General features: G+C 45.5%; 1 pseudogene; it reads left to right on the top strand.

Annotated features, from left to right (window-relative positions):
- Window positions 1–4: 4 nt before the first annotated feature.
- LOC122659997 lies at window positions 5–26,332 on the top strand (annotated as a pseudogene).
- The last annotated feature ends 1,530 nt before the right edge of the window (window positions 26,333–27,862 follow it).

Below are 27,862 nucleotides of genomic sequence, written 5' to 3'. Positions count from 1 at the left end.
CCAAACAATTCTCTCCGATCTCGATCCCGAGTAATCATGAGCAGCCTCTCTAATATTTGGTGGTAGTGGTGGTGGGAAGCAAGCAATCAGAAGGACCAGTTCACTCGAACACTACTCACGCTCGCCCTCGTCGTCCTTATCATTTTTTGGTACGCATGGTTGCTCAGTGTTGCGTGTGGAAATCTCCGATGCTTGGTTCGCCCACGGATGAGCCTGCAAAGACCAAGTGATGAGCACAAGAGAGCCGGTGTGGCTTCGGCCTAGGACTCTCCGATGCTAAAGTTAGATCACCAGTTCAACAGTGTAACTGCGTAGTGAAAAGCAAGATGAGGAATGGTGCTCCATACCTGGGTATTTATAGAGTGAGGATGAGATGAGGCGGTTGGGAGAGTCCTAGTATGGTAGGAGTCCTTCTTTCAGAAGGTTCTCTCGCGTAGAGCAGAGTGGAGAGCTATTTTCGGGGTCGGGCTCTTATTAAGGTAAGAGTCCATGTAGAGTGTGATTCCGTGTTGCGCTAGGATCGTGACTCGATCCTTATCCCATGATTCTCGGGATGCGCTGACGTGGCCCGAAGATCCCCGGTGGGGCGCTATGGCAGCTTCAGTGGAGGAGGGCTCGGCCTCGGAGGTCGGCTTAGGAGGGTGGCATGGTAGGTTAGCCTTGGCCGTCACCTCGGCCTGGGAGATCGGCCCGAGAGGTTGGTCTCGGCAGTAAGCTCGGCCAGGAGTCTATGGCTAACCTGTATGAGCTCGGCCTCAGCCACCGGCTAGCTTGCACGAGTCTGGCTCTGTCAGGTGACTTATCGGAGATGGGGTAGGCCCGGTTTCCTGCTCGGCCCAATTCGGTTCTCGGACTGAGGTCAGGTTGGCCATGTGGCAGCCTCTGATAGGTGGGGTGTTTTATGCCTCATCACAAGCCCCCCCACTCATCAGGGGTCGGCTCGGCACTGATGAGTGAAGTTTCCAGGTCTGCTTGTCTGGAAGATTTTTACGGTCGAGCCGAGCTTATTTTTTGCCGTGGATTTGACGTTGCACGGTCTGACAGTTGGGTGTCAGTGCCACGTCAGCAGAGTCATTATGGCAGGCTCGGGAATTTGAAACGTCCTTTGATCTGGGCCGTTGAACTATGCTGAGCTCTGCTCGACCGTTGGATCAGTACAACCCAAGAATTATAAATAGGCGACTCCTAACTATTCATTCTTCACTGCTCTAAGTTATTGACTTCTCGACAAGCTCGGATTCTTCAGCTCTGTAGCTCTCGGTGTTTACTGGTTCGTGATCAGCTCGGCCTTTGCTTCATCCACACTCAGCTCACCCTCAGCTCTTCTTCAACCAGTAAGTCTTCTCCTCCTAGTATGTCAGTTGGTAGTAGTCTCATGGGCGAGCTGTTCGCCGGGGCGACAGAGGGCGCTAGTCCAAGCTGAGAGCTCCCCGCTCGTTCTCCCACCATAGACTTGTTGGGCTTGACTTCGGATGAGCCCGATGTAGTAGAGCCTCGTCAGGCCGAGGTGGCCGAGCCTCCGTTGCTCCTGGAGTTCTACCACGCGGCCCAGCCAATTGCCACGGACCGAGCCGAGAACTCTGGGTCGTCCTCATCCGATGAGGAGTCAAGTGAGGGAGATTCTTCCGAAGTGGGGGTTGGTTCGGTCAACTCATCCGCTGACACTCCTGAGCTCGAAGAAGGGAGTGTCGACACCATTCCGAGCACGATCATGGATGCCGACCTCTACTATTTGAGGACGACCTATACCATCCCCGAGGACATTCGGCTCCGAGCTCCTAACCCAGGGGAGATGGCCTGCTACATCAGGCCCGGTGAGGTGGCTTTGTACAAGCTGCCCTTCAAGTATGCGTTTAGGCTCCCCGTAATCGGCCTAGTGGATCAGATCTTGAACCATTTCCATCTGTCCCCCGGTCAGCTGGTGCCGAACTCTTGGCTGGCCGTGTACGGCTTCTACGCCTTATTTTGTGAGATGGGCCGAGGCGCAAGCGTGGCGCTCTTCTCTCGGCTCTTCTTCTTGAAGAAGTCTCCAGAAAAGGGGTGGTATTATTTCAGCCGCCGATCTGGGAAGAGTGCGTCCCTGGGCGGCCACAAGTTTTTGGTCAGCACGCCGAGCTTCAATAAGCAGTGGAAGCCCCGCTTTTTCTTTGCTTCGATCCCAAACAGCCCTCTCCGAGCCGAGTGGAAGGAGATCCATTTGAATTATGTCAACAGGGTACTACCCTTGACCGAGAACGAGATGATCTCGCTTGACTTAATCCTCCAGCGTCTGCCCCTCGATGTCCTCCAGCTTCAGGACGAGGGGTTTCTTCAGAGGTGGCATATGACCCCTGGTAGGAGCCCGAGCCGAGCCCGTCTCTATTGCCCGAGCTGACCCTTTTACTTAGTCTTCTTTTCTTTTTCGATTTATTTTTTATGTTCTCGATTTCTCTTGCAGTGGTCGGCCACATTCCCCCTATGGATACAGCTCGGCTAAGGGCCGAGACCCTTGCGGACCGAAGGAAGAAAAACGCTAAGAAGAAGTCTCGGGGCGAGTCCTCCAAGGCCCCCAAGGGCAAGGCAGTGATGCCGGGCCCGTCAGACGCTGTGGTCGGCCTTGAGGCTGAGAAGAGTACGGGCCCAGTGGGGTCTCCGAGGAAAGGGAAAGGCCGAAAAGGCGAGAGGAGCCCGCCGAAAGACACCAAGCGTCAGAAGCTCTCGGTCAATCTGATGAGTGGTGGTCTTCCGCCCGTGGCTTCACCCCCCAACATCTCCCGATATGTCTTGGGGAGGGCCTCGGCCAGCAACGTTCCTGTGAGGCCGACCTGGCGCCTCTTCCCAGGGGACTCGGCATTGACGTCGGCCGCACATGCCAAGGAATGGCTGGACGCAGGTCGGCTGCCGGCTGACAGGGAGAAGCTTGAGGCGCTGTCTGACCCTGAGCTCCTCTCCACGCTATTTCAGGATTTCAACATGGTGAGTATCCTGGTCGGCTCTTGTGGTTAGATCCGACCTGTGTAGTCTATCCTAACTTTTGTTCTCATGCCTTTTTGCAGGGCTTCGCCAAGGCAGTGGAGACCATGCTTCATTTTGAGCGGCTCTTGACCGAGAACCACTCCTTGGGCGTCCAGTGCAAGAAGGCCTACCAGGATGCCCAGGATGCCGTTCAGAGGCGTCGGGAGACCCAAGAGAAGCTTACTGCCGTCGAGGCTGAAGTGGAGAGCTCTCAGGCCGAGGTGATCAGGCAAAAGGAGAAGGTCCGGGCTCTGCAGGCTCAGCTTGCCGAGGCAAGGGAGAAGGCCAAGGAAGACCTGGCCATGGCTCGGGACGAGGCGATCAGCGACTATCTCCAATCGAAGGAGTACGCTGATGTGTGCCATAAGATCAGGAAGCCTCCCTACGCTGAAGGTTTTGAGGCAGGTCGGGCTGATCTCTTAGCCGAGATCAAGGCGGTCTACCCCGATCTCAATCTCTCACGTTTTGATGATTACGCGACTACCTTTGCCGGGGAGTTAGGAGATGAGGAGGGAGCCGAGGTCACCCAGGCTCTGCCCCTAGAGGAACCTACGCAGACCGACCTCTTCGCCCTTGACGCTGAACCCTAAGACCCCCTTGCCGAGCCTGTCGCCGTGGATGTCACCGAGGTCGCCCCCAAGTCAATCGCCAAGGAGATTGAGATGTAAAAATTTGTTTTTTTTTTTTTTTTGGGCCAAACTACCCTCATTGTAACCATGCCGAGCAGTCGGCCTATACTGAATAAAAAGTCTATTTTTGCCAGAATTTGTCCAAGTGTTTTAGCTCAGCACTCTTAACCTTCTCTTCCTTGTGTATGTTGTTCTATTTGAGGTTGTGGCCGAACTGCCGAGTCGTTCCACTAGCCGAGCTTAGGGACTTGTCTATTTTTTACCCATGCTTCACGTGGTCTGCGGCTCGGCCATGCCATGCCCGAGGTCAATGTGATTTTCACTTTGGTTAGTTAACTCACCATTCCCATCGATCCGATTGGACAGGCTATCATATGAGCGGACGTGTGGCCGAGCAGCCTTCCTGGCCGAGCGTAATGCCTTAGCTTAGTTTCAAACTTTGTTAGGCTCGGCCAAGGGGGGAGTTTGCTCTTGAGAGGTCGGCCAGGTCTATGAGGACCGGTCTTACGACTTGGTTGCCGACCTATGAGGGCTGGTCTTTGAGGTCGGCCAGGTCTCTGAGGAACGATCTTACGACTTTGCTGCCGACGTATGAGGGCCGGTCTTCGGGGTTGGCCAGGTCTATGAAGGCCGGTCTTACGACTTGGTTTCCGACCTATGAGGGTCGGTCTTCGAGGTCGGCCAGGTCTATGAGGACTGATCTTACGACTCTGCTGTCGACCTATGAGGGCCAGTCTTTGAGGTCGGCCAGGTCTATGAGGATCGGTCTTACGACTTGGTTGCCGACCTATGAGGGTCGATCTTCGAGGTCGGCCAAGTCTATGAGGACCGGTCTTACGACTTTGATTTAAGAGCTTGCAAATACGTTAAGTGGTGGAGAAATACTTTATTTAATTGAATCAAACGTCGGGGCTCAAGCTGAATACATGCATGCTCAGTTATTGAAAAAATTTCTTCAAATTTTTCGAGTTCCAAGGTCTCGGTACCTTCTTGCCCCCGGAGTCTGCAAGTGATATGTCCCGGGGTGAATTTGCTTGGAGACTATGTACGGGCCTTCCCAGTTTGGTGCTAACTTTCCTTGCTGCCTTGGCTGGGATGCGCTAAGCTTTCTGAGGACAAGGTCCCCTTGACGGAAGTGCTGCTTTTTGACTCTTGAGTCATAGTACTTTGCCATCCTCTGTTGGTATGTCGTGTTCCGGAGTAGGGCATTTTCTCAAACTTCGTCGAGGAAGTCAAGGTTGGCTCTCAGTCCATCTTCATAGGTCTTCTCATCGAAATTGAGCACTTGGTACGACGATGCCATAATTTTGATCGGGGCGAGGGCTTCGGTCCCATAAGCGAGGCGAAAAGGACTCTCCCCGATTGGTGTTTTTACTGTCGTCCTATATGTCCATAGGACACTTGGGAGCTCTTCCACCCATCTTCCTTTGGCCTCATCTAACCTTCTCTTAATGTCGGCGAGTAATGTTCAGTTGGACACTTCTACTTGTCCATTTGCTTGTGGATGAACTACTGAGATGGGCCGGAAGTCAATGTAGAAGTGTTCGCAGAACTCTCGGAAGGTCGGGTTGTTGAATTGCGTGCCATTATCTGTGATGAGCACTTTCGATAGTCCGAACCGATAGATGACCTTATCTCGAAAGAATTTCTCCATGTTCTTCTCGTTGATGGTTGCAAGGGGCTCGGCCTCGACCCATTTGGTGAAGTAATCGATCGCCACTACCACGTACTTCCTGTTTCCCGTTGCCGGGGTGAAATCTCCGAGAATATCCATTCCCGACATAGCGAAAGGGATTGGGCTCAGCATGGAGGTCAACTTTGTTGCTGGTCGGCTCGGGATTGGTGTGAATAGCTGGCACTTCTCGCATGTCTTCACATACCTCATGGCCTCTTCTTGCATTCTTGGCCAATAGAATCCTTGTCGAAGTATCTTGTATGCGAGAGCTCAGCTACCCATGTGACTTCCGCATATTCCCTCATGTACCTCGGCCAAGGCATACTCAGCTTCCTTCGGTCCAAGGCATCGGAGAAGAGGGGCCGAGATTGCTCTTTTGTAGAGCACTCCGTCGATCATGGTGTACTTGGCAGCTCGGATCTTGACCTTCCTTGCTTCATCTCGATTCTCCGGGAGCAGGTCATTCTCCAAGTAGTTGACAATGGGGTCCAACCAGGTCGGCCCGTCCTCTTCAATATGCTTTACGCTTTCTTCTTGTAAGGAGGGCTTCTCCAAGATCTCTATGTACACTGATCGGCTCAGATATTGGAGGTCGGCCTCGACCAACTTTGACAAGGAGTCAACCATGGCATTCTCTTTTCTCGGTATTCGAGTTATCTCAAAGTGCTCGAGTTAGGAAATCAGATCTCGTGCTCGGCTCAGGTAAGCTATCATCCTTTCGTCTTTCGCCTCATAGTCTCCATTGACCTGGTTGACCACGAGTTGGGAGTCTCCTCGCACCTTCAACCGCTTTACGTCCATTGCTTTGCTGACTCAAAGTTCGGCTAGGAGGGCTTCATACTCGGCCTCGTTGTTCGAGGCGGGAAACTTGAACCTTAGGGCATATTGGATCAGAAACCCTTCGGGGCTCACCAGTATCAGGCCAGCCCCGCTTCCTCCAGAGTTGCTTGAACCGTCGACATTCATGGTCCAAGTCGGGCTGGCCGTAGCCCCGACCTCTTCTACTGTCTTTTCTTCCCCGACTTCAAAGTCGGGCCCTGTGCATTCGTCGATGAAGTCGGCAAGGGCTTGTCCTTTTATCGCCGTCCTCGGATGATAGCTTATATCGTATTCACTCAGCTCAACCGCCCAGGTGATTAGCCATCCCGAAACGTCGGGTTTGTGCAATATCTTCTTGAGTGGCTAGTCGGTCAGTACCGCGATCGGATGAGCTTGGAAGTACGGCCTTAGTTTCCTTGCGGCCGTAACAAGAGCGAATGCTACTTTCTCGAACCCGGAGTATCTTGTCTCGACGCCGACCAGAACGTGGCTGATGTAGTATATGGGTCTTTGAGTTCGACTTTCTTCCCTAATCAACACCGCACTGACCGCTATAGGGATAGCAGCTAAGTAAACTTGAAGCTCCTCTTTTGGCACGGGTCGGTTGAGAAGAGATGGGTTCTCCAAATATTTCTTCAGCTCTTCAAAAGCTTCCTGGCATTTGTCCGACCAGATAAAGTCCTTCGGGTTCTGGATATTTTTGAGGGCCTTAAAGAACGGTAGGCACTTGTCGTCCAATCTCGACATGAATCGTGCCAACGCCGCCACTCGTCCGTTTAGCCTCTGTACTTCTCGGATCGTCCTTGGAGGGCTCATCTCTTGGATGGCCCTGATTTTTGCCGGATTGGCTTCGATGCCTCTGACAGAGACCATGAAGCCGAGGAACTTTCCCGAGGTCACGCCGAATGCACACTTGGCGGGGTTCAGCTTCATTTGGTTCTTCCTCAATACGCCAAAGGCTTCTTCCAGGTCGGCCAAGTGGTGTTCGGCCTTCAAACTCTTCACTAACATGTTGTCCACGTAGACTTCCATGTTTCTTCCGATCTGCTCGCAGAATATATAGTTCACGAGCCACTGGTATGTCGCTCTGGCATTTTTCAGTCCGAACGGCATAACCTTATAGCAAAAATTTTCTTGGTCAGTTCAGAATGCCGTGTATGACTCGTCCTCCTCATGCATCCTGATTTGGTTGTAGCCGGAATACGTGTCCATGAAACTAAGCATCTCGTGACCTGTCGTGGCGTCAATCAAGAGGTCGATTCGAGGTAACGGGTACTCATCTTTTGGACAAGCCTTGTTGAGGTCGGTGTAGTCGACACACATTCACCACTTCCCGTTCGGTTTGGGGACCATGACGACGTTAGCCAACCAGGTCGGGAATTTTTCTTCTCGGATGAACCTTGATCGGTGAAGCTTCTCCACCTCTTCTTTGATCGCGGTTTGTCGATCAAGTGCGTAGTTCCTTCTCTTCTGCCGAATTAGTTTTCGAGCCAGATCTACGTGGAGCCGGTGTTCAGCTATATGCCTGGGTATGCCTGTCATGTCAGCAACCGACCAGGCAAAGACATCGGCGTTCGCCCTTAAGAAAGCTCCGAGCTGATTCCTTTGATCTTCATTCAGTAATGATCCGAGCTGGACCACCTTTGCTGGGTCATCTTCCCTGAGATGAAATGGGGTCAGGTCTTCCACGGGTCATCCTCTCCTCTCGATAAGCTCATCCCGCTGATCCTCGGGGAGGTGTACGACGCACATTGCCATTCCTTGGACATTGCCTTTGTTTTGCTTGACAAAAGTAGCATAGCACTCCCGCGCCTTCTTCTGGTTGCCTCGGACCTCGCCGACACCGTTCTCGGTGGGGAACTTCATTTTCAAGTGCGTTGGAGAGATGATGGCTTGGAGAGCGGTCAATGAAGGACGGCTGAGTATGGCGTTGAAAGCCACTACCGATCGTACTACCATGAATTTGACTTGGATCGTCGCCTGGCATGGAGCTTGCCCAATCGGACCAGCAGGTCTATTGAGCCCTTGATGGTCACGGCAGCTCCCGAGAACCCGTGAAGTGAGGTGCCTTCCGGCTTGAGCGCTTCGTCGCCGCAGCCAAATTGTCGGTACACGTCTAGTGACATAAGGTCCACGGATGTGCCGGTATCGACCGATACACGGTGGACGGGGCTCTTCGCAATTTCTACCTGCACCACTAAAACATCATCATGAGGTAAACTTATACCTTCGAGGTCGACCTCGGTGAAGGAGATCGTCGCCACTGGCTTGAGCTTCTTGGTGGGCATCTCGGCAACTCCGATGAACCGTACGTTTGCCTTAGCCTTTCGAGTAGTCTCTTGCCCGGGCCCTCCGAGGATAGTGTATATGGGAGCTCCCTTGTCACTGCTAGGCCCGGACCCGTCCTCTTTCTTCTCAGCTCGGACTTTATCTTCATCTCGTTCGACTCGCCTATTTTCGGGCCTCGGCTCGGCTCTTCTTTGATCCCGTTCTTCAGGCCGTCGACCCCCACGCTCTTCACGGCCTCCTTTGACATATCGCTTCAAATGGCCCACTTTTATCAGCTCTTCGATTTCTCTTTTCAGCTAATAACAATCCTCGGTGTCGTGACCGGTGTCCTTGTGGAACTGACAATATTTGTTGGGATTTCGAGATGTCCCCGCTTGCATCGGTCGGGGTCGGCGGATGTACCCACCGTCCTGTATTTGCATCAAAATCTCCTTGCGCGAGGTATTCAGTGGGGTGTAATCGGGGTTCCGAACTCGATCCAACCTGTCGGCTCGGTGATCCGTCCTGGGCCGTTTGTCTTCCCTACGGTCGTCTGTTGTCGGCCTTTTCTTGTCGGGTCGTCCTTCGTTTCCCTTCCAGGCCTGGAGGACCTCGGCCATATTTGTAAATTCATTGCATCTCTCCAAGAGCTCGGCCAGGTTTCTGGTCGGCTTCTGGGCCAAGTCCTTGATGAGGTCCATGTCGGCAAGCTCGTTGCTCATAGCCGTATGGGCCGTGACCTCATTCAAATCCTTGATGTCTAATGATTCCTTGTTGAAGCGGGAGACGAAAGCTCGGATCGACTTGTCGGGCCTTTGCTTCACGCTGAGGAGGTTGACCGTTGTCTTCTTGTGTTTCATACTACTCTGGAAGCGCGTGACGAAGGCTCGACAGAGTTGAACGAAGCTTGTTATGGAGTTCGGCGGCAACCAGGAGAACCATGAGGTCGCCGCGCCCTTGCGGGATGCAGGGAAGGCTTGACAAGAAACGATCTCGGTTCCTCCATACATGGTCATCATCGCATTAAAGTAGTTGATGTGATCCGTCGGGTCGGTCGTCCAGTCATATCGATTGAACGGGGGAGGTTTGAACCCGGTTGGTAGCGGCACGGTCATGATCTCAGGAGGATATGGGTGACGCCCGACCAACGAATAGGCGTCTGGGGTCGCTTGTTTCTTCAACCCCTCCACTTGCTCCGCCAAGTCTCGTAGCCGCCTCTCCAGCTCGGTTTTAGGTGCTCGGCCAACCGGCTCCTCAGCCCGAGGTTGGTAGGCTCGGTAATCCCATTGTGGTCGGCCATTCTGGTCAGCTCGGTCCGCACCATCCTTCCTTGTTCTTCTTTCCTCCTGGAAGTTGGACCCACGGGGGCTCCCCTGTTGTTCTTCTCGGGGAGGCGAGCTTTGACGCCGGGGGGTACGACGAGATCCTTCTCCTTGTCTCACAGCGCGCCTTTCATTCGGCTCTTTCTCTTGTTCTCGGACTCTCCTCGGCTGTCCGTCCTCTCCGAGCCGTCCAGAAAATACCGACCTCCTCGCTACAGAGTCGGCTGGTTCGATTTCCTGCCCTGTTCCCGGGCTTCGACGATGCTCTTTCTCATCCCACCGAGCGCCTCTACTAGGACGCGGAGGTGGAGTCTTCTGACGAGACGGGTGTGAGGACGCGGCTCGGCTAGGCTCGGCCCTACGCCGGCCACCATTTTGCTGTAAGTTTCTCTCTGCGCGGACCGGGGCTGGAGGGGGCGTGACCAGTGGGTGGCCCATGTTTGAGTTAAAATAAAACCGCAAGCGTACGGGTCAATCGTAGCTACGGGTCGAACACGAGGAGATATACGCCACTCTATTTAACTAACTTAAAAGTAATGCAAAATGAACCAAATTAAAGTGTTAAATTAAACTAATTAAACTAACGAAAATCAATGCATCCTAACTCATAAGCATCTAACAAAATTAAGGGATTAAATCGGCATCCTAACCCATGAGCATCTAACCTATCAAACTAAAGCGAATTGAAAGGAATAAAAATGCAACCACACATACTAACCACATAAAAAGAAATAAGGGAATAAAAATGCATCCATAAACTACAACCATATAAAATTAAAATAAAAGAAATAGAGGGGGAAGAAGAAGAAGATAGAGAGAGATAGAGGAGATGGAGAATGAGATTGAGAGTTTAGATAGTAAAACCTAGATGTGCTTGCATGAATGTAAATGAAAAGCTTGAATACTTGCATAAACTTACCATGGCCTCCTCTTCTAAATCTTCAAGTCTTGTCATCAACTTAAGAACTTAGACTAGAAGGCTTAAAACCTAAACTAGAATTAAGAAATTACAACCCAATTGAAGACTTAAATTGAAATTAAAGCATAAACTAAACCTATTATAACCATTAACTAAAAATTATAAAAGCAAACTAGAACTTAGAAAAGCCAAAAATCACAAATTAGAAGGAGAAGAAGAGAAGAAATTTCACTAAGTGAATGAGCCAATTTTTACAAGAGAGGTAGGGGGTATTTATAGGTGGAAGAGAGGAGAAGAGAGAAGATGGAAGTGTAGGAGAAATATTCCCTAAGAAAAGAGAATATTCTCTTCTCTTTCCTCTTTTACAATGCATTGAATCCTAAGAAAAAAGAAAAAAATAGAAAGAAGAAGAAGAGAAGATTGTTTACATAGACCTTCTATTTCTAGAAAAATAAACTTCCAATTCTAACAAATAAAATCAAAGCATCTTTGATTTTTCAACCTTCCATAGATGAGAAAATATAAATCTATCCCAAGTAGAATTCCAGAAGTGCCCTTGAGAAGTTGGAGGAGAGAGAGAGTAAGGGTGATGACTAGGATTCCTTCAAGAATAAATAAAATACCAATTCTATCCTTCAGAAAACGTGGAACATGGGGTGCTTATATAGGTCTCACCATTGTGTTCCTTGCGAAAAATCACACAAAATAGACCCAAATTTCATCCAATTCGGAGTTGGGGAGCCCAAGATATCTCAAGTTGAAGTTGGACTGTCCAGAGCCTTCCAAATGGAATCTTTCGGGTACAGTAAAGTAACTTCTGATAATTGCATTAAGACCCCTAAAATCCGAACTTCTGCTTCACTTTGTCCCCACCCGACTGTCAATAATTATAAATAAACCCCTACAGACCATTTTCACGCGTCGTTACGGAAACGGCCATAACTTCTTCGTTTCAACTCAGAATTAAGTGTCGTTTGAACCATTGCGAAGCTGACTCGATGGGCTATGCATCCATTTACATTTCTAAAAAGCTTAAAAACATCTCCTTAGCATCATCTCCTTCATTTTCACAAGAATTCACCTAAACCCTGAAAAACACAAGAAAGCACCAAGCAACTCTGTCCAATGTGGTAAAATGTATAATTTATGCCCTAAAATTTCACACATAAATGTGCTCATCAGATTCCCCCACACTTGAATGTTACGTGTCCTCAAGTAAAGCAAAAACAAAAACTAACCTAGAATGCAGAAAATCCTAACTTACTTTCGTAGGAATCATGGTTGCACTTAGCATGTGCAACAAGCCTTTAAACCCCTAGGTTACCCCTAGTGGACGAGTTGTGTCTCATGGGTGTTTGCAGTGAATATACACCCAAAATTCAATTGTAAATAAATGCTACAAATTTTAATCATGGCATAAGTAGGACAGTGCACATAATCCCAAAAAGTGTTCAACTAATGATCAAGGAGCCAAAGGTTCCCCCACACTTGAATTTTATCACCCCACATCAATTCAAGTAACAAGCATGCATCAAGTTCAAGGGATCTCCTCATATTTTCTGAACACTACTCACCTTCAAGTAAACCCCCCATACCATCGATGGAACCAAAGACTTAGGCATTGAGTATTGTTGACCATACTTTTTTTTTTTTTTTCAGGCATTAAGGCAAAAGTTTTTTTTTCTTTCTCAACCACAAACTCTATTTCTACTCCACTACTGTTCTCTAAATGACATGGTGGAGCATACACCAGACACCCAAATACTTGGTAGCTTCGCTTTTTGCATATATCCATAAGACATTGAGACATTGATGCAAGAGTTTTTTTTTTTTGAGTTTCCTTCCAAAGAATTTCGATCAAGTCACCCTGCTTCATGAGGCACAGTGCCCTGTCTAGTCCTAAGGAATTCCACTTTCTTTTCTGTTCCTTGTTTTTTTTCTTTTTCTTTTTTTTTTTTCATTCACTTCCACTTTCATGCCTTGCCTTGCCACAAACAAATTGGTCTCAACTACTAGCCAAAAGATCAAAGGGGTCCATAAACACATAGAGGAATCTAACCATCACATGAAGTAGCACTCATATTTTCAAACTCAATCCCCATCACCGGATACAAACCAACTACCATCCTTGAAAAGGGATTTTTTTATTATTTCGCATGCTAGGAGGGCACCTAATTCCCTCTCACTCTCGCTTTGCAAATCGAAGAGACTTATGCACATACCCAAAAACTATCGCCACAATCAAAATTCACAAAATTCAAAATTCACAAAATTCACAATTAAAGTCCAACACACCCCCCACACTTAATTCATGCAGTGTCCTCAATGCATGCAGAAAAGAAAGAATAAGGACAAGGGAGGGGATACATACCAGGATATCAGGGGTCAAGGTAAAGAGGCTCATGGAGATTCATGACCTCTTCGTCAACTGGAGTAGGCATCTCTATGTACGGCTTCAATCTTTGGCCATTGACCTTGAAAGTAGCTCCTGTACTTGGATTGAGGACTTCAACAGCCCCATGTGGATAAACTTTTTGAACAATATAGGGGCCATCCCATCTAGAACGCAACTTACCTGGAAAGATATGCAAACGAGAATTGTATAACAAAACATTCTGGCCTACCTCAAAAGATTTTCTCAAAATGTGCCTATCATGGAAAGCCTTGGTTTTTTCCTTGTAAATTCGGGCATTCTCATATGCCTCATTCCTAAGCTCTTCCAACTCAGATAGTTGGAGTTTCCTATGGGCACCTGCAGTGCGTAGGTCAAAGTTAAGCTTCTTGATAGCCCAAAAGGCCTTGTGCTCAATCTCTACAGGTAAGTGACATGCCTTTCCATACACCAGACGGTACGGAGATTGATCAAGATCGGTCTTGAAGGCTGTCCTATGGGCCCACAACGCATCTACCAATCGATTAGACCAATCCTTGCGGTTCGGGTTGATGGTTTTCTCAAGAATTTACTTGATCTGCCTATTTGAAACCTCAACCTGGCCACTGGTCTGGGGATGGTAGGGTGTGGCCAACTTATGGACGACACCATACTTTTTCATGAGGGCCTCAAAAGGCCGATTACAAAAATGCTTGCCCCGATCACTAATGAGAGCCCGAGGAGTACCAAAATGGGAGAAGATGTTCTCCTTCAAAAATTTTACAACCACCTTGTGGTCATTGGTCTTACAAGCAACTGCCTCAATCCATTTGGACACATAGTCCACAACAAGTAATATGTACAGGTTACCAAAAGAGTTAGGGAAAGGCCCCATGAAATCAATACCCCATACATCAAACACCTCAACCACCAGAATTGGGTTAAGGGGCATCATATTTCTCTTAGTAAGACGCCCTAAGGATTGGCATAAAGAACATGCCCTGCAATAAGTAAAAGCGTCTTTAAATAGACTAGACCAATAAAATCCACACTGTAAAACTTTGGCCGCAGTCTTATTAGGCCCAAAATGGCCTCCACAAGCCTGATCATGGCAAAAAGATAAGACAGATTGTTGCTCATGATCAGGGACACATCTCCGGATTACTTGATACGGACAGGCCTTAAAAAGATAAGGATCATCCCAAAAGAAATACTTAACTTGTGAAAAGAAACGATTCTTATCTTGGGTGGACCAATGTGCAGGTGTCACACCCGTAACCAGATAATTAACAATGTCAGCAAACCAAGGTTCACTAGACACTGCCATCAGATACTCATCAGGAAAATTCTCGTTGACTGGAGAATCAACAGTCAAGGAATTAGGCAGCCAGGATAGATGGTCTGCAACCAAATTTTCACACCCTTTCTTATCCCTAATTTCAAGATCAAATTCTTGTAATAAAAGGACCCACCTAATGAGGAGAGCCTTGGCATCTTTCTTCTGCACAAGATATTTGATAACTGCATGGTCAGTATAAACAATCACATGTGATCCAACCAAGTAGGGCCTAAACTTCTCTAAAGCAAACACAACAGTTAAAAATTCTTTCTCAGTGGTGGTATAATTAAGCTGTGCATCATTAAGAGTCCTACTTGCATAATAAATCACATGGGGCAATTTATTGATTCTTTGCCTAAGAACAACCCCTATAACAAAATCAGAGGCATCACACATAAGTTCAAATGAAACTGTCCAAATTGGAGCTTGAATAATGGGGGCTGAAGTCAACGCTCTTTTCAATTGCTCAAAACTATCATGACACTCAGAAGAGAAATCAAATGGGCAGTCCTTTGCCAAAAGAGAGGTGAGAGGTCTAGCTATCTGGCTAAAGTCCTTGATGAATCTCCTGTAAAAACCTGCATGGCCAAGAAAAGATCTAATGTCCTTCACACTCTTGGGTGGTTGTAAATTGGCAATAAGGTCCACCTTAGATCTATCAACCTTGATCCCTTCTTTGGACACAATGTGACCAAGAACTATACCTTGCTTTACCATGAAGTGGCACTTCTCCCAATTCAGGACCAAGTTCTTTTCTATATATCTTTTAAGAACCAAAGAGAGATGATGCAAGCAATTAGAAAAAGTAGAGCCGTGAATGAAAAAATCATCCATAAACACCTCTAGGAAGTGCTCTACCATATCAGAAAAGATACTCATCATGCACCTTTGGAATGTAGCAGGGGCATTGCAAAGCCCAAAAGGCATACGTCGGTAAGCAAAGGTTCCATAAGGGCATGTGAAATTGGTCTTGTGTTGGTCCTCTAGAGCAATAGGAATTTGGTTATAGCCTGCATAACCATCAAGAAAACAATAATATTCATGGCCAGCTAGTCTCTCTAACATCTGATCAATAAAAGGTAAGGGGAAGTGGTCCTTCCAAGTTGTCGCATTCAATTTCCTATAGTCAATGCACATTCTCCATCCCGTTTGGATACGGGTTGGAATCAACTCATTATTAGCATTCTCAACTACAGTGACTCCTCCTTTCTTAGGCACAACCTGCACAGGACTCACCCATTGGCTATCAGAAATAGGATAAATGATGCCATGATCCAAGCATTTTAGGATCTCTTTCTTGATTGCTTCTTTCATCACAGGATTAGCCCTCCTTTGGGGTTCCCTAGAAGGTTTGGAACTCTCCATCAGATGTATATGATGTTGAACAATGGAAGCGTAATACCTTTGATGTCAGACATGGTCCAACCTATGGCTTCCTTATTGTCCTTTAGAAGCTTAATCAACTCTTCTTCCTGAATAGAAGTCAAATCAGAAGCAATAATAACAGGAAGAGTATGATCATGTCCTAAGAAGACATACTTGAGGTTGGAGGGCAATGCCTTCAACTCTAATGTGGGGAGCTCAATAATAGAGGATTTGGGAATGGAAGTGGATAGGGGTCCAAGGGGCTCCAAAGGTGGTTGGATGCTCCAGACCTCAGATAAGGGAGTATCATCAACACCCTCCAATTCTTGCATACATTCTTGAAATCCCGAATCAAAATCAATCTCAAAGAATGTATCAATATCATCGGGAAATCCTTGAAGCATATGCACCTCTTCATCCATGTTAGGCTGCTTGCCCAACCTAAACACATTGAAGTCAACAGAAGTATTGCCAAAAGATAATTTCATGAGACCATTCCTGTAATTGATTAAAGCATTACTGGTAGCTAGGAATGGTCTACCCAATATGATTGGGATTTGGTCCTTGAAGTTGGCAGTGGGTTGGGTATCTAAAACAATACAATCTACAAGAAAAATAAATTCCCCAACCTTCAACAGGACATCCTCAATCATTCCCTTAGGAACTTTAACCGACCGATCTGCAAGTTGAAGAGTAATTTTGGTCGATTTCAGTTCTCCCAATCCCAGTTGTTGGTAGACATGAAAAGGTAAGAGGTTCACACTTGCACCAAGGTCCAATAAGGCATGATCAATAGTAGTATGGCCTATAGTGCAAGAGATGGTGGGGCTTCCCTGATTCTTATGCTTGGCTGCTACTGGCTGTGAGATTAGAGAACCAATGTTAGTAGCCAAGAATGCATTTTTGGTCACATTGGTGGTCCGCTTTTGGGTGCATAAGTCTTTGAGGACTTTAGCATAAGCGGGGATCTGGGCAATAGCATCCAACAAGGGGATATTCACCTGAACCTGTTTGAACACATCCAATATCTTCTCCACAGAAGGAGACTTCTTGCTAACCAACCTATTTGGGAAAGGGGTAGGTGGGGTATAAATTCTTTTAGGGTTGGTCTTTTTAACTTCCTCAACAGAATCCTCTTTGGTTTCCTCAACCAAATCATCTGGTATATCTTTAGGTTCATCAGAGGAACCTGAAACAGTAGGCACTTCAATGGCCTCTTCAGAAGGGGGAGAGTCAACAGGAGTATGAGATGATAAAGACTGAGGTACACTAGCCTGTTGATACTCACGGCCACTCCTTAAAGCATAAACAACATTTACCTGTCTAGAGGGCCCTTGGTGCTGTTGGCCTTATGCAACATTGGTTGGAGGAGCTTGGGTACCTTGCTGAATATGAACCTGATGCCTAGGATTCGGCTCAGGCTGGCTAGGTAACTTCCCTATTTCCCTCTCATGCAAGATTGTGACAAGCTGGGTGAGTTATTTTTCCATGTTATTGTGGCTTGTCATGAGAAGAGCTATCTTGTTGTCCATCTCATTCAGTCTTGTTGCCTCTCCTATATTGGTAAACCACGGGGTTGCTGATAAGGTGCAAGGAGAGGAGGCCTAGCAGAATTAATAGAAGGTCCTGGATGAGGACGAGGGGAAAAGGGGTTAGGAGACATTCCTTGGCTTTGTGGTGCATAGTTGGTCCTTTGGGCACCAACCTGGCCTTGATGGTTAAAGTTGGATGGGCCTGCTTGGTTCCCTTGATTCCATGAGAAATTGGGGTGATTTCTCCATCCTGGATTGTAAGTATTGCTATATGGGCTATTTTGGTAGAGAGCACTTACATTCTCAGTGCTGGAATTGCCCACCAAGGTGTTAGGGCATTCCTCAGAAAGGTGTCCAGGGGTTTGGCACCAACTGCATACCGACACATAGTTGACCTGGTTGACCGGATTAACTGGTATAGACTCTTTAAGAACTATGGACTCCAACCATTTTATGAGGCTATCAAGTTTGGCCTCCTTGGCTGGCATACCCTCAATGAGATACCCCTTAGTGGTCCTTTCAGCCTCTTGGGAAGATTTCCATTCCCTAGTCTTATCAGCCAAGTTGGTTAAGAATGTCCATGCATCATTCTCCTCAAAAAAAGAAGTAAAGCCTGCTGGACACATAGACTCTACAAGTTGCTTGGTCTGATAATCAATACCCTCATAAATAATTTGGCATAGCTGCCACAAGTCAAAACCATGGTGAGGGCATTCTAAGAGGAGGTCCTTGAATCTTTCCATGAATTTAGAAAAGGACTCATGTGGTTTCTGCCTGAACTGGAGGATGTCACTTTTAAGCTTATTGGTCTTGTGAAGAGGGAAGAATTTTCTCAAAAAGACAATGGTGAACTCATCCCATGTATTAATGGAGTTTGTTGGCAGTCCATAGAGCCACTTCTTGGCCTGATCTTTCAGGGCAAAGGGTATAAACCTAAGCCTAACTGCATCATCAGTCAAATTCTGGACCTTAATTAGAACACAGACCTCCTCAAATTCCCTAAGGAAGAGATATGCATCCTCATTAGCCATCCCATGAAAATGGGGTATCATGCTGATGAAGTTGGTCTTGAGTTCATAGTTATTTCCTATAACAACAAGTAGACTAATGCATGAGGGCTGTGCAGCCTTGGTGGGGTAAAACCTATCCTTAAGAGTCTTGGGTTGTTGGTCACCCATGGTCAAAGGTGGTAGAGAAGGTGGTCTTCTAATAAGACGATTACTTGAATCACGAGTCCACACCTTAGCCACCTAAATAGATATGAGGTCTCCTTTAGAAAAATTAAAGAAAAATAAAACACTTAAAAAAAAAAAACTAGAAACAAGAGGGACCCCAAGGTAGATAGTGCATCTCTATCCCTCAAAAATCGAAACAATGGTTCAAAAGCTGTAAGGATGCCATATAGGTTGACAGCAAGGGAACCCGTATAGTCTTCTATAGCCACCTACGTGCGACTCCAATATGGATTCTGATGTAGAATGGAGGTCTACTATACGTTTATGTTTCCAACACTCTCACTATGTCGCTTTCCTGTTATCAAGAGTGGTCACCTCCAAAGATAAGTCACATGTCAATCCACCCAACCAAGTCAAGATGTAGTGTCATAGGTAACTTAATCCTATGAAGGACACCAAAAGATGGAGGGTTGAAGCATATGAAGGACTTTAGATTGGGCGCACACTATTTGAAACAGAAGAGAAACAAGAAGAGGTTTTCAAAAACTGATTTTTTTTTTTTTTTTTTTTTCAAAAAAAAAAAAAAAGAAGAGAAAATAATAAACTAAAACACTTCGCACTACTTAAAAATCAGATAAATAAAATGACAATAATCTTCCCGACAACGGCGCCAAAAATTTGTTTGAGTTAAAATAAAATCGCAAGCGTACGGGTCAATCGTAGCTACGGGTCGAACACAAGGAGATATTCCCCACTCTATTTAACTAACTTAAAAGTAATGCAAAATGAACCAAATTAAAGTATTAAATTAAACTAATTAAACTAACGAAAATCAATGCATCCTAACTCATAAGCATCTAACAAAATTAAGGGATTAAATCGGCGTCCTAACCCATGAGCATCTAACCTATCAAACTAAAGCGAATTGAAAGGAATAAAAATGCAACCACACATACTAACCACATAAAAAGAAATAAGGGAATAAAAATGCATCCATAAACCACAACCATATACAATTAAAATAAAAGAAATAGAAGGGGAAGAAGAAGAAGATAGAGAGAGATAGAGGAGATGGAGAATGAGATTGAGAGTTTAGATAGTAAAACCTGGATGTGCTTGCATGAATGTAAATGAAAAGCTTGAATACTTGCATAAACTTACCATAACCTCCTCTTCTAAATCTTCAAGTCTTGTCATCAACTTAAGAACTTAGACTAGAAGGCTTAAAACCTAAACTAGAATTAAGAAATTACAACCCAATTGAAGACTTAAATTAAAATTAAAGCATAAACTAAACCTATTATAACCATTAACTAAAAATTATAAAAGCAAACTAGAACTTAGAAAAGCCAAAAATCACAAATTAGAAGGAGAAGAAGAGAAGAAATTTCACTAAGTGAATGAGCCAATTTTTACAAGAGAGGTAGGGGGTATTTATAGGTGGAAGAGAGGAGAAGAGAGAAGATGGAAGTGTAGGAGAAATATTCCCTAAGAAAAGAGAATATTCTCTTCTCTTTCCTCTTTTACAATGCCTTGAATCCTAAGAAAAAAGAAAAAAATAGAAAGAAGAAGAAGAGAAGATTGTTTACATAGACCTTCTATTTCTAGAAAAATAAACTTCCAATTCTAACAAGTGCTTCCTTTTCTTTGTAGATATCTTCTCCAAGCAATAAAATCAAAGCATCTTTGATTTTTTTAACCTTCCATAGATGAGAAAATATAAATCTATCCCAAGTAGAATTCCAGAAGTGCCCTTAAGAAGTTGGAGGAGAGAGAGAGTAAAGGTGATGACTAGGATTCCTTCAAGAATAAATAAAATACTCATTCTGTCCTTCAGAAAACGTGGAACATGGGGTGCTTATATAGGTCTCACCATTGTGTTCCTTGCGAAAAATCACACAAAATAGACCCAAATTTCATCCAATTCGGAGTTGGGGAGCCCAAGATATCTCAAGTTGAAGTTGGACTGTCCAGAGCCTTCCAAATGGAATCTTTTGGGTACAGTAAAGTAACTTCTAATAATTGCATTAAGGCCCCTAAAATCCGAACTTCCGCTTCACTTTGTCCCCACCCGACTGTCAATAATTATAAATAAACCCTTACAGACCATTTTCACGCGTCGTTACGGAAACGGCCATAACTTCTTCGTTTCAACTCAGAATTAAGTGCCGTTTGAACCATTCCGAAGCTGACTCGATGGGCTATGCATCCATTTACACTTATAAAAAGCTTAAAAGCATCTCCTTAGCATCATCTCCTTCATTTTCACATGAATTCACCTAAACCCTGAAAAGCACAAGAAAGCACCGAGTAACTCTGTCCAATGTGGTAAAATGTATAATTTATGCCCTAAAATTTCACACATAAATGTGCTCATCAGCCCATCAGCCCGCCTCGGGCCATCTGGTTCATGAAGGTGCGCAGCATCTCGTTGGTGTGGAGCATCTGCAACTGCAAGTCCATAACTTGTCGATTATTTGCCGGGGCTTTGGGGTCCAAACTCTCTGGTAAGGGCGGCGGCGCTGGTAGGCCCAGCCCGCCCAAGTTGGGCTCGGCCTATACCCAGTCAACCGCAGCTGTGACTAGCACACCTCCCCCATTCCCACCCTCCGGTGGGGGAATGGGACTGATCATGGTGCCCGTGATGGGCTGCGCACCCCCTGCCCGAGGGGGTCTTCTGTTTATCCCCTGTCGAGAGGCTTCGGGGGCAGTGATCGCCTCATCTGCCCAACGACTATGGCTCGTCCGTACGGGAAGTTGAGCCATGCTGCCCTGATCTCGTGTGCACCATTGTTGTTGCTCTTGAAGTTGGTAGAAACGATGATGACTTGCTGATGTCGTTCCCACAGACGGCGCTAAATCTGTTGCGTGTGGAAATCTCCGATGCTTGGTTCGCCCACGGATGAGCCTGCGAAGACCAAGTGATGAGCACAAGAGAGCCGGTGTGGCTCCGGTCTAGGACTCTCCGATGTTAAAGTTAGATCACCAGTGCAACACTGTAACTGCGTAGTGAAAAGCAGGATGCGGAATGATGCTCCATACCTGGGTATTTATAGAGTGAAGATGAGATGAGGCGGTTGGGAGAGTCCTAGTATGGTAGGAGTCCTTTTTTTGGAAGGTTCTTTCGCGTAAAGCGGAGTGGAGAGCTATTTTCGGGGTCGGGCTCTTATTAAGGTAAGAGTCCATGTAGAGTGTGATTCCGTGTTGCGCTGGGATCGTGGCTCGATCCTTATCCTGTGATTCTCGGGATGCGCTGACGTGGCCCGGAGATCCCCGGTGGGGCGCTATGGCAGCTTCAGTAGAGGAGGGCTCGGCTTCGGAGGTCGGCTTAGGAGGGCAGCATGGTAGGTCGGCCTTGGCCTTCACCTCGGCCTGGGAGGTCGGCCCGAGAGGTTGGTCTCGGCAGTAAGCTCGGCCAGGAGTCTATGGCTGACCTGTATGAGCTCGGCTCAGAGCTCGGCCTCAGCCACCGGCTAGCTTGCGCGAGTCTGGCTCTGTCAGGTGACTTATCGGAGATGGGGTCGGCCCGGTTTCCTGCTCGGCCCAATTCGGTTCTCGGACTAAGGTCAGGTCGGCCATGTGGCAGCCTCTGATAGGTGGGGTATTTTATGCCTCATCACTCAGGAAATCAAGAAACCAAAACCCTCCATTGCCGCCAGGGCCACGACCACTGCCACTCGTAGGGAACCTCCCCTTCTTGGACCCAGAGCTCCATACCTACTTTGCTAAACTGGCTCGGACCTACGGTCCCATCTTTAAGCTGCAGCTCGGTAACAAGGTGGGCGTCATAGTGAGCTCGCCATCCTTGGCTAAGGAAGTCCTCATGGACAAGGACACCACCTTCGCCAACCGTGACCCGCCAATCGTCGGACGTGTCATCACATGCGGCGGCATCGACATCGTACGGAGTCCGTACGGACTGCAGTGGAGGCTGCTGCGCAAGGTGTGCGTGCGCGAGATGCTCGACAACGCCTCCCTCGAAGCAGTTTACAGCCTTCGCCGGCATGAAGTCCGTCGGACCATCAGCTATATTTATAGCAATTCTGGATCTTCCGTCAACGTGGGTGAGCAGATGTTCCTTACTGTGCTCAATCTTATCACGAATTCGTTGGGGGGTGGCACAATCAAAGACGAGAAGCAACGTAGCCTTGGAGTTGAGTTTTGGCAAGTCGTCGGCGAGATGACTGAGCTTCTGGGTAAACCCAACGTCTCGGATTTCTATCCCAGTCTGGCCCGCTTTGATCTACAGGGTGTGGAGAGAGACATGAAGGCTCTGTTCCTGCGGTTGGATCAGATCTTCGACTCGGTCATCGATCATCAGCTGAAGATGGACGAACAGAGCATAAAGGAATGCCATGATTTCTGCACTTTCTTCTGAAGCTCAAGGACGAATCAGATTCTCAGACACCCTTCACCAGGCTCCACCTCAAGGCCTTGCTTATGGTAAGCTTAATTTCTGCTCTATTTACCGTATACCATGAGATCAAATCCATCCCCTTCCACATGAGCTCAATTCTTCCTCCCATTAGTCACTAACATGGAAACGGATATCCACAACAAGCAAAACCGATATTGGTATCGGCCTAGATCGGCTGTTTCAGACAAAATTACCCTTGAATTTCTTTAAGAAATGAGTTTTTTGATCACTTTACCCCTTGTTTGTACCATGCTACCGGTACGGTATCAGTGACTAGTAAAATTGGTACATATCGCCCAATACGATACCGATACTTAGAACTATGATGCTAATAGAACTCTTAAGTATTGAGGATGTCTTGCTCGGCCAATTTCCAGTGCCTATAATAAGGGGGTGGACCCCACCCAGGAAGGGGTAGGGTGGTAATTGGAGGCACGGGGGAATTGGGTCAAGCAGGGACTGGTGGGGGTAAAGATCCTGTCCTCTAGCCTTCAATCAAGTTAAGGGAAAATTTTATGGACACCCCCAACAAACATATCAAATATCATGGACGCCCCAAACATTGTCAAAATATCAATCTTCCCCTTGATGTTAAGCAAGACTAGCACCCAAAGTTGAAATATCCATTTTTAACCCCATTAGTTATTTAAATAATAACCTCTTTTTCCTTATTCTTATCTTCCATCTTCTTCCCTTTTCCTTATTGTCTATATAACAAAAAAATGTGACTCAGTTTATCTTCTTCCTTTCTTGCAAACCCAATTCTACAGAGACCAAATCAACCCAAACCACTCAGACGAAAACATTAAACCTAGAAATTACAGTTTTCCCATTATTTTTTGTTCTCTGCAACAACATTTGAGTAGAAACCGAACAATGAAACCAAATGATTTAAGCTTGAAACAATGGAGATCCCACCTAAAAGGCTGAAACTGAGCGAGACCATACCAAGAGCTTTGAATTTCTTCCCCAAAATACCCCAACACAGTCCACTCATAATTACAAATCCTCTTCAAACACACTATTTTTTATTTATTTATTTATTTATTTATTTTTTGGTCTATCCTACTCAAGGGCCCATAGGCCAACTACAAGCTAAGGGGAAGGCTAAGACAAGCCCACAATCTACAACTAAGGGGGGGGGGGGAGGGGAGAAATGTGCCTTTTTTTTTGCACAATATGCAATCCAGGAGAATCGATCCCTTGACCTCCTGGGGGGGCATATTCCAACTTGCAATGCCACCAACCAACCGAGCTAGCGGTTGTTTGCAGAAACACACTAATTCACTAACCAACGAACTCAGTCGAACAAACTCAAGATCAAACCCTAGCGCTCAAATTAGAACAAAATCCACTACAAAAATCCCGTCTTCCACTTCCATTAATCCAAAACTACTACAAGAAAACCTCATCATACCCTGCAAGTCACCAAAAACCACACCAAGGCTCTGTTTTGTTGCAAGGGGAATTAAAGGGAAGGGAAAGAAATTTTTCAAAAAAATAAAAACTTTTGTAATCATTATCCCATGTGATTGCATAAACTACTTAATTTTTTTACCATATATAATAAAGATACTTTTTACATATAATATTTATTTTATATTTTAAACCAAAGGGAATTGAATGCAAAGTAAAGTAAAATTTAATAACCATATATGGAATGATTTGGAGTTATTGATAATATCACATGGTGTCACATGGAGTAATAATTACAAAAAAAAAAATTTTAAGTACTAAAATTTCGGTCCTTTCCCTTTAATTTCCCTTGCAACCAAACGGAGCCCAAGTGAACTCAACAAACATACAGCCTCAATTCCCCTCCCAAGAAAACAAAAAAATCAGAGAATTATACGCACTGATTGAAGAAAAGCAGAGCTTCATACTATTTAAACACGAAATCAAACACATAAACCAAAGATTGGGTTATAAGATGAAACGAATTCCTCCGAGAGATCCTTGAACCATAAGAGAAACAGTTACCATTTGCAGACTGCAGAGTCTCTGATTCGACAGAATCCAGGCCAAGAGCGAATGTTAACCTCCCCTCCAACTCTCAACTCGATGCTTTGATTCCACATGATTCTTTACTACATGATCTTACTAAGAAGAAACTGAGTAAAAACAACACTGGTAGCACAAAGAACAAACATCATCGGTTTAAGTGGTAGCAGAGACAGAGCAGAGTAATCCATGACTGGAGGAGATACTAGAAAAAAACCCTAATTCCACAACATAAAACAACACAATCGATCAACGGCAAATAAAAAAACAGCGTATAGGACAAACACACACTCGCCACCCTCCTAAAACACCAAAATTCATTCAAATTATAACAAAAGAAACCCTAAAAGAAAAACTTCATGTGAAAGCGATAAATCTAAGGAACGAGAGCAAAATCTCTCGTAGGAAATAAATAGAATAAGTACATTCTACTTTCACATTACCTCTAATCAGTGAATTGAAAAGAAGATCGACGAGAAGATTAACTGTGAGGGAAGGCTTGGTCCCCTTCCCTGTTCTTGCTTCTTCCACCTTAGACTAACAAAGACGATGAAGAGAGAGGGGTAATTTGGGGTTTTAACCTTAAGGGTATTATGGGATGTTCACCCTTGTGATAAGGGTAATTTCACCATTATAAAAGAGTTAACAGCAATTTCACAGACCTAACGGAGTGAACTAAGTTGAAATAAATTCAGAGTAAGAGGTGTTTGTGATATTTTGACAATGTTTGAAGTGTTCATATATTCTTCGATATACTTATAGGGGGTGTCCATGAAATTTTCCCTAAAATTAATGACTATAGCTAATTAATTAACAAATGAACCAGGACATGGTAGTGGGTGGGACCGATATGACCTCAAACACAGTGGAGTGGGCCATGGCTGGGATGATGAACAAACAAGAGACGATGAGAAAGGTCCAAGAAGAGCTGGACAGAGTGGTGGGAAGAGAAAGCATAGTTGAAGAGTCTCATCTTCCCAAACTGCATTACCTGGCGGCGGTGATGAAAGAGGTGCTCCGTCTACATCCAGTGCTCCCTCTGTTGGTTCCTCACTGCCCAAGCTCATCCTGCAACATAGGGGGTTACACTGTTCCCAAGGGTGCCAGGGTCTTCGTAAACGTGTGGGCGATTCACAGGGATGCTTCCACATGGGAGAGCCCTTCCACATTTGAGCCAGAGAGGTTTCTCAACGATAGATGGGATTACAGTGGCAATGATTTTAACTACTTTTCATTTGGGTCTGGGAGAAGAATATGTGCAGGGACGGCAATGGCGGAGAGGACAGTGATGTACGCACTCGCTTCACTGTTGCATTCATTCAACTGGAGTTTGCCGGAAGGTGCTGCAGAGGTTGATCTTTCTGAAAAGTTTGGGATCGTCTTAAAGGCAGCAACCCCATTACTTGCAATCCCCACATCGAGATTGCCAGATAAAGCTCTATATTTGTAGGATATGACAGAGATGAAAACCGTTTCAACTGTTCAAATGGGGGAATGATACCATCAGTTAGAACAAAGATGATGTTCTAAAAATGGATCACAAGTAAATTTGATGGCCTTCCATCCGGTATCTTCAGTTTAATTGAACCAAATCCACAAAATAAACTGATAGCAGAAACGAATCCTACCATGTGCTATGCCAAATGAATATCAACAACTCATGATGTGTCTATGTGTTACAGGACCATGTACCCATCATTAAAATGTTACCCTGAAGTAATGAAAGTGCCACCATACTCAATTCAGAATTTCAGCAGATATTTATAAAAATGCCATTAGAGAAACTATAGAACATTAGTTTCATACTTTACTGAAAGGGTGAGTGGTCAAACAAAAATGATTTGACACTTTACAAACGGTTAAGGCCAAACCAACATAAAGCAAATTACTTGTCTCGCAAAACAAACCTTCGACATTACCATCAGATGAAACTACAAGGCAAGAAAACACATCAAAAAACTAGAAAGCATCAAGATTCAAATATATATTTAGGCTTATTCTTCGAGTACTAGATTACATCAACATATAGTCCACAAAGATGAGGTTTGAACACAAGCATCTTTCTTTGCTAATTAGTCCACCGTTGAATGTGCTTTCCTATGGCAATGAAAAATATCTGCCATGAAATTGTAGAAAGATAATGATTGAAGTTAGACCACCCTGTTGAAAAATCCATGGAATAGAATGATTCCTCATGCATAAAACTAGTGCGCTAGAATCACTTTCAATGTGGAGATACTAAATTCCTTTATCTCTTGCCATATTTAGCCCAATCAACAAAGCGGAGAATTCAGCTACAAAATTGCATAGCTTCAAAATTACTAAGAATCCCACCCAAACAAGCATGACTCAGATTTCCCAACAAACATCCATCAATATAAGCTTATGCCATCCCCTTCCAGGTTTTCTCCAAATAACTTCCAGGATTGATTTCTTTATATTTGACTCAATTGGAACTCCAAAATACCTTGATATTGTTAAGTCCTCAAACGTATGGATGGATCATTTCAGATTTCGTCCAGCCTCGCGGATGTCATTCAAAATCGCTGCTATAACAAATTTCGAATGTCTATATTTCCCATCAAACATTCGAAGGTTCCTTTCATACCAAATATGCATCGGAACCAACACAAATCCAGCAATCCAAAGGTATTTCAGGTGCAACACTGAAGCTTTTCATTTACACCAATGCTTGATATATATATTAGGCCATGGAAGTTTAGAAACCTCCATAAACAGTCTCCATATCTTCAAAGAAAATGAACAATAAAGTATGATATGATTGAAACTATCATACCGGTGCAAACACAACTCACATCTTGAAACCAGCAGAATTCCTTTATTAGAAACCGCATCATCCTCCAAGAAAATGTTGAATGCTGTGGTTGAAGGTAAGGAGCCCAAACAACAGAAAACCAAGGCACCGAGAGAGCTTGAATCCAAATAGCAGCCCAAACAGATTTAACGGTTAGGGCCGAAATTTTACAAATGAGAAGAGTGCGATATCCTCTTATCAGTTGAACCATTATCAGTCAC

The sequence above is a fragment of the Telopea speciosissima genome, chromosome 1, assembly GCF_018873765.1.
Source record: "Telopea speciosissima isolate NSW1024214 ecotype Mountain lineage chromosome 1, Tspe_v1, whole genome shotgun sequence".
NCBI lineage: Eukaryota > Viridiplantae > Streptophyta > Magnoliopsida > Proteales > Proteaceae > Telopea > Telopea speciosissima.
The sequence above is the reverse complement of the archived record's forward strand: the minus strand, read 5'-3'. Positions and strand labels throughout refer to the sequence as shown.